Source organism: Folsomia candida, unplaced genomic scaffold, assembly GCF_002217175.1.
Source record: "Folsomia candida strain VU population unplaced genomic scaffold, ASM221717v1 Fcan01_Sc065, whole genome shotgun sequence".
Taxonomy (NCBI): Eukaryota; Metazoa; Arthropoda; class Collembola; order Entomobryomorpha; family Isotomidae; genus Folsomia; species Folsomia candida.
This window is the reverse complement of record NW_019091257.1, coordinates 170,373-177,987: the sequence shown is the minus strand read 5'-3', so window position 1 is coordinate 177,987 and position 7,615 is coordinate 170,373. Positions and strand designations below refer to the sequence as shown.

The window sequence follows — 7,615 nt, the reverse complement described above, 5'->3', positions numbered from 1 at the left end:
ATGTGATCCACGAAGCATCCATAAATACCATGGAGAGCGTACATCAAAATCAAAATAAATGTGAGTGGCATTGGGAACAGAAAGTAAGGTCCAAATCCATCATCAGGAGAATATTTCTGAATTGTTTCGTACAATTCGAGTAGGGATAAAATAAGCGCTATAACGCTGGTGAATAGCCTGTAAAAATAATGAAAATATTGTGCTTACAATTTCGGAAACGTCACATTGCAACATAAATTGTGAAACAGGTATGTAAAATTACGCAAAGTATCAGAATCAAAATATATTTGCGGAGCTTGTAAAAGTTGCGAACTTCTAGGGGTTGTTTGTGTATATTTCGCAACATAACTTCGAAAAACACTTACACACTAATGTAGGAGCGATGTCTTAATCGTTGAAGTTTAATCCATCCCAAGAGAGCAATCATGTCGAGAAAGGGAGCCTCTAAAAATCCATTTAGATTTTAGTCTTCTTGGAAACTATAAGTTACTAAAATGCGAACTGATACCTACCGATTTGGTAACTTCCAAGATTTGGGCAGATGTGATACATCGCAGAAACGAAACCTTCCATGATGAGCAACATTGCCAAACCTTTATCCAACCCGGACTTGATTGGAATTCCGTATTCCTGATTTTCCAAAATTCCTTCACCTTGGTGTGTCTTTGTTTCAGTAGGATTCGAATCGTTGTTATTTACTTCTTCATTTGATGGACTTTGATTATTTTCCGCAATATTAGAGACATCCCCTTGACATGAGTAGGTATCTCCGTCGGAATTTGTGTCACAATCTGATGGCAACTGATTTTCTTCTTGGGGCACAGGTCGTTCGGAAATTACAGATAGTTGATCCACATCTGGTAATCTTTTTTTTAAATTTTCCGCAATCTTTCTCTGCAGCTTGTCATGAATTATGACGAAAATAAAATACGCCACCGCAGCTAAAGTAAAGGCTGAACTGGATACGACCGAATTCCACAGGAAGAATTTAAACCGCAAATTATGCCATATTCACATCTTGAATTCAATCGGATAAGTGCACAATCTGTTGTAGTAGCAGTCTGACATATCGGAGGTTGCTGTTATTGTCTGGTAAAAAAATGAAAATAGAATCACTACAAGATTTAAAATAATTCTTCATTACCAAAATTCGATAGAGGGCACTGCAGCAAAAAACTGTCATTAAGTATTCAATCGCGCTGCCACTCATGTCTTTGAAAAAATCTGTTCCTACTTCATTTGACGATCGAGGTTTACTTGATGCGTAATCCGACAAGAAGATGATTTTCTTATAATAGTATGGAATTCCTCTGAAGATTCCTAGGCTAGTAATTAGTTCGGAAAATATTTAAAAAATGTGGCGCGAAGTCATGATGAATACTGCGATTGATATTAATTGAAACTAACCTCTTCGAAGGTTCTTCTTTATCATATTTATTCAAAGTTATTTCGCTCCCTTCCCTGGTGATATTGACGAAGAAGCTCTTAAATTATTTTTGAAGGCTGTATTGTCGTATTTTCCTTACCTGATCCAAAAATACCAGGATAGTGATGCCACCAAAATAAGTAAGGTCACGTTTGACACCATAAGCACAATCGGTGTAGAGAATAACCATGTTGTAATTTGTTTCTTTTCACCGGGATCCCATGGAGATTGGGAAACAGTAACTTCAAACTTTGTAGTTCTATTAAGTCTGTAATCACTAATATTTCCATATAAATTAGTGCGACATCTCTCATCCGTCAGCAGGACGACGATCGCTAATGCGAAACCGTCCTGTAATAAAGGCTCCCCCCAAATAAGGTCATCCCTCTGTAGAAATAAATACGTATTTAAAAGTCTTTATGGATTTAAGGATGTTTAATTTCTTACATTAATGTGTATCACAGATAAGTTAAGTACGCTTTGTGATCCTTTCGCAAAATCGATAGAATCCCTTGTATCGAAAATGGGGCACTGTGCATAGTATTAAAAAAAAACTTATAAAAATTTGAATGAAAGTCTCAAAAATACTGAATGATCCATTTAAATTCTAAAATGGGAAGTACCATAATAATTTTATCTCAAAAGTTAAGTGACATGTGGCCTCATAAGAAAAATATTGAAATTACGTACAGGTTTAAATTGTCTAATTTTACGTAAAAGCGACTTATTTTTGAATAATTCGAGATTAACTAAACACATTTAAATTTAAATTAGACGGTGGTTCAAATTTGTATGAAGTTTGCGTGTAGGTGATTTATGAATTATGATAATAGTTATTCACTCTATTTGCGAGAGCGGATGAATTACTTCCTAAATATAAAATATGATTGGCCAATTTGTGGGGCGATAATATTTTTCTACAATATCTCAGTCACTAATAATTGGTACTTATTCTAAGAAAACTTCAAAACAATCTTAATATGGATTCTGTACGGAAATTACTGCGCAAGGTACCGTATCAATCCTCTTGGTAACAACAGTTACCGATTTAACCCCATTGTTTTCCGGATCAGAAAAATTGTAGATGAAATACGAGGACATCGTCCCGGTCAAGGTATCAGTCGTGATTCCTTTGTTTAACCTAGGTTAAATTTTCTATAATAAAATTTCTTAATTAATTTTGGAAACTTAAGACTCACAGTAGTTTAAGGTCCTGCGATACTTGGACATTAATTTGAAAGTAATTATCTCCAACCCCTACCCCCTCCGTTTCAACGGTTACAATTAATTTGCCTACTTCCTCCATGGAAGGGGTAAAACATAACGATCCTCCAGACTCATAGATCCATCTGAATAAAAAAAGGTAATTCAAACTTTATATTTGAAAATGTTGTGTGGGAACTAAAACAGGATCAAACTTTGCTAACGAGATGGGCCCCGTCTCGTCTCATCTCATCTCCTAGTGAGATGAGATAAACCTTAAATGAGCTCATCAGGATGTCATCTCGTCTCATCTCGTCTCATTACCGTCTCATCTCGTCTCATCTCATCTCATCTCACTGTAATATGAAGTTACTCAGATAGCCATCATTTACCCGACTACATATTATCGAAAATTACATATTATTGAAAACTATTATTGAAAACTACATATTATTGAAAATTTGCTAACATTTATAAAAAATTGTATTAGAAATGTATATAAATATGATAATGTAGTGTAATGTCTACCGCACATTTTATTCTAACACAATTTCTGCTTAATAATTATTTTTATTGAATACTTTAGATAGTAACTGAGATGGTCTCATCTCACTATATCTCATCTCATCTCACGACCACTCATCTCATCTCATCTCACATTTATTCCGTCTCACTCATGTGCCATCTCATCTCACTTATTTACCGTCTCATCTCATCTCAAACTCGTCTCATCGTGAGATGAGATGAGATGGTCTCATCTCACCGGCAACCCTAAAATAAATGCTTTCATGCATATACATAAGTGCCTTCGTGTAGGAGTATTTATCATATTTATTTATATATGGATATATATCTTTTTGATAAAACCGCATTATGTAGAGACCCACAATTTTCACGTTTTTAATCGAATTTTATATTTTTCTTTATGAAATCCATAATACATTTCTGGATTATCATAATAAATACATCGTAGGGATTAATGGGATAGAGCAATATTGCAAATTAGATTTCTTATACTATGTATCACGGAGATTAAGAAATTTATATGGTTAGATTTTAAAAATCTCGATGTTCAAAAAAAGGGAAAAAAATGATGTGGGATTGTATTTTTAAATTCAAGAGAGCATTTATATTTTTCTTGATATCATCCAATATCATCCTATATCATCCAATTTACGGGATGATATGGGACCAATCTCTACTTCTCTCTTAATTTGTAACCCAATATATTTACCAGAGGATCATAAATATGTATGTATATATAAGTAAGCATTTATACTTGGCCTCCGTCATTTAGCATGATCGTGGCATACATATAAAATTTGTCCCAGACTTATCTTATCAAAGCAAAGCATAAAATTTCAGCCTGACAACAACTATTTGCGAATGATTGGAATAATGTGAAGTACTTTTTGCTCTCCAGAAGCAGCAGCTGGATCCTCTTTACTTAGGTGAATTCTTCTTCTTTAGAAAATTGGGGAGTTTCTGCTTTAGTATTTTGGAAATCTGCGAAATGGCTTCTGTTACGAAGGGTATCAGTTAAATAAATAAAAATAGTTACGAACGCAGGATTTGTAGAAGAACAACGGTTATTGTATAAAATTTTGCAGGTGTATTTATCGTGGCGGCGAAACGGACCCCATTTGGTGCCTTTGGTGGTAAGTTGTCCGGAAAAACGACCGTGGATTTGGCCGAGGTGGCAGCAAAAGCGGCGCTAACTGCGGGAAATGTGGATCCGAAGATGGTTGATTCTATCGTGGTGGGAAATGTATTCAGTGTGAGTGGCCAATTGATTAATTTGAATTTACAGGCATATTTACAAAAATTAAATACTGTTTACAGTCCACCTCTCAAGATGGTCCGTTCATTTCGCGTCACCTGCTCCTCCGATGTGGCGTCCCGTTGGATCGACCCGCGCTGAATGTAAATCGCATGTGCGGTTCTGGATTTCAGGCGATTGTCAACGGAGCGCATGTTCGTAGTTCAGATTTTTTTGTATGATTGTGTAGAGTTTGATAACGATGGCGCATGCGCAGGATATAACGATGGGGGACTCAAAAGTGGTGCTGACGGCGGGAAGTGAGTGCATGAGCGGGGCGCCGTTCTACATGAGAAACATCCGCTTTGGGACGAGGTTGGGGGTTGACTATAAGGTGGAAGATCCGCTATTGAGTGCGGGGTTAGATTTGTATTGCAACACGAATATGGGAGGAACTGCAGGTTAGTTACTGAATAAATTTTATTGGGTGGATTAGTGGAGTGATTTTATTTTATTAAAAATTTAATTAATTAATTAATTAAATTAAAAAAATTTTAATTTAGTTAATTTTTGTTTCTGAATAGAGAACTTGGCAGAAAAATACGGAATCAGTCGGCAGGAGGCGGATGAATTTTCTTTCCGCTCCCAGCAGCGGTGGAAGTCGGGTTTGTGGTTAAATTAATGGTCATAGATCCGGTATTAATGGTCCACTTATTTTTGTGCAGCAAACAATCAAGGATTTTTTGAAAAGGAAATGGCGCCAGTAATGATAAAGGTGAAAGGTGGCGGGGAGACGGCGATGAAGACGGATGAACACCCTAGGCCAAGCACTACCCTGGAAGCGATGTCTAAGTTGCCCGCCGTTTTCAAAAAGAACGGGACAGTGACGGCAGGGACGGCATCGGTAGGAGGGTAATTTTGATTTTTGAGAAATTTAATAAAATTTAATATTTATTGGTTTCAAGGGAGTAAATGATGGGGCGGGTGCGGTCATAATTGCGGGTGAGGCAGCCCTAACGGAATACAAGTTGACACCCTTAGCTCGCTAGGTGGGGTACGGGATAGCGGGCGTTGAGCTGCACATCATGGGCATTGGGCCTGTCCCAGCGATACAGAAGTTATTGAAGATTTGTGGGAAATCGTTGTCGGATATGGACCTTGTGGAGGTATTTGTAAATGGAATAGAGAGCGATTTTGTAAAATGGATTTATTAATTTGTTATATTTTTTTAGATTAACGAAGCATTTGCTCCACAAACGCTGGCCTGTCAGAAGGAGTTGGGCATCGATCCGGCAAAATTGAACGTGAATGGTGGTGCAGTGGCGGTTGGGCACCCCGTGGGAGCGTCGGGATCAAGAATCACGGCTCATCTTGTATACGAGTTGAAGTAAGTGGTACAGTAATGATTAGATGGCCGTACTTATTTTAAAAGGGGTAAAGTGTTCTTAATTATCAAGTGGGCCCTCTAGTCTCTAAAACTAACTAAAAAGTGTACTTTGCACTTTTAAGAAATGTACGGTGATGTAATATTTTATTTGCAGGCGACGTGGGGCGAAATATGGAATTGGGTCGGCTTGTATTGGTGGTGGACAGGGAATTGCACTCTTATTGGAGAGCTTGTAATTCTCAGGGTATAAGATACGTTTTATTGGAATTAATTATACCTTAAATAAATAGCGTTTTGAACCCTGATATATGTGTTAACTTCCGGTACATATGTACTTACAAAATATGAAAAAACAATAAAATAAATGTTTTGCACATCTAAACTTTATAGGACCGATGCATGTTAGTGTACCTACATGGAAACCTTACGAGGTGCCTACCGATTCCAGGGTTCTCACCTATACTAAGATATGCACGATAGATGACTCCAATGGTAAACTGAAGTCATTTCCGTGTAAAAGTCACTTTTCGTCAAGTTGTGACGATATTTGTGGCGAGCGTTGACCACGGTGGAGAGTAGGGGATTCAACACCGGGTTTCCCCGGTTTTCAAAGACCGGTGAAAAACCGGTTTTTGGTTGTCATGCCCATAATATGCATGCATGAGCGTTGCACTCGAACAAAGCCAGTGGGGCAGCCGCCATCGCCACCACCAACTGGGAGTGCTGAGCATGACCACCGAGAAAAGTCTCGACATAAATCTCAGACAGGTAGGCAAATATTCTGAGATTTATGAATAAACCCCCATCTCAAGAACGGTTCGGGGCTGATTGACCAAGCTGTATTTCAACCTCTTGTTACAATAAAACTCCTCGGTTTTTGCAAGCTAAAAAGAACAAGTCTTGTCTCAATTCGCGTCATTTCATCATCGTACCCTAACTTTCTTCAGCCTGACATACGGCTGTAAAGGTATGCACTTTCCCTCTCTCTCTCTCATCTCACACTCCAGAGAACGGGCGAAAGAAAGTGCATAACAAATGGTACCAACGGCGTTGGCCAGTGAGTGATAAGAACCGCACCCACTTGAAACGAGACTCTTATAATTGTAACCACGGTAGTTCCTCTAGAGATTTGTGCACAAATCTCCCGAAAAGAACTGTCAGTCAGCCGACAACCATCTCCTAAAATTAATTAAGTACCAACTATAATACTAACTTTTCCGCACCCACCACCTCCTCTCTTAATTAACCCCACCTCCTGCGAATAAAACCCTCTCTCAACACAAGAAAAACAGAACGGCCTGATCAGCCATGAGTTGTGACGCCACAAGAATCAAAAATCCTCCCACACAATAATCAGACTAATTAAGCTCCTCGTGGATGGAGCCCGGGCACCGTAATCCCCCTGTATATCAGGACGACCACTTCCCCATATCCCAGAATAATACCCCTCCGGCCATCTTGCCACCGTCAAGTACTTTTTCCTAACCAAATTTAGAACCTGCCCAAACCTCCAAGGAATACATATTTTCCCCCCTAACATTAACACTACTCCATACAGACCCGTCTTAAAAACCACACCCACCAGCCAAATAGTGATCACCCTCCTAAACCCATCCCATCCTCTTCTACCAAAACCTCAACGCCACATTTTAACCCATCAAGAAAGCACCCCGCCGACAAATAATTACACCCCGGAGTTGTCAAATTTGCTGCGGAAGCCACGTCGGACGATTCCTCTGGCGAAGAATCCACTCCCATACAAGGACGCATTAGTGACAGAGACACACGAAAGGCTATCAGAGCAAGAGATAAAATCATCCATAGAACAGAAGGAAGTAAA

The 7,615-nt window shown here is 38.6% G+C and overlaps 1 pseudogene; it reads left to right on the top strand.

The window, feature by feature from the left end:
- Positions 1-4,028: 4,028 nt before the first annotated feature.
- LOC110862682 lies at positions 4,029-6,356 on the top strand (annotated as a pseudogene).
- Positions 6,357-7,615: the final 1,259 nt, after the last annotated feature.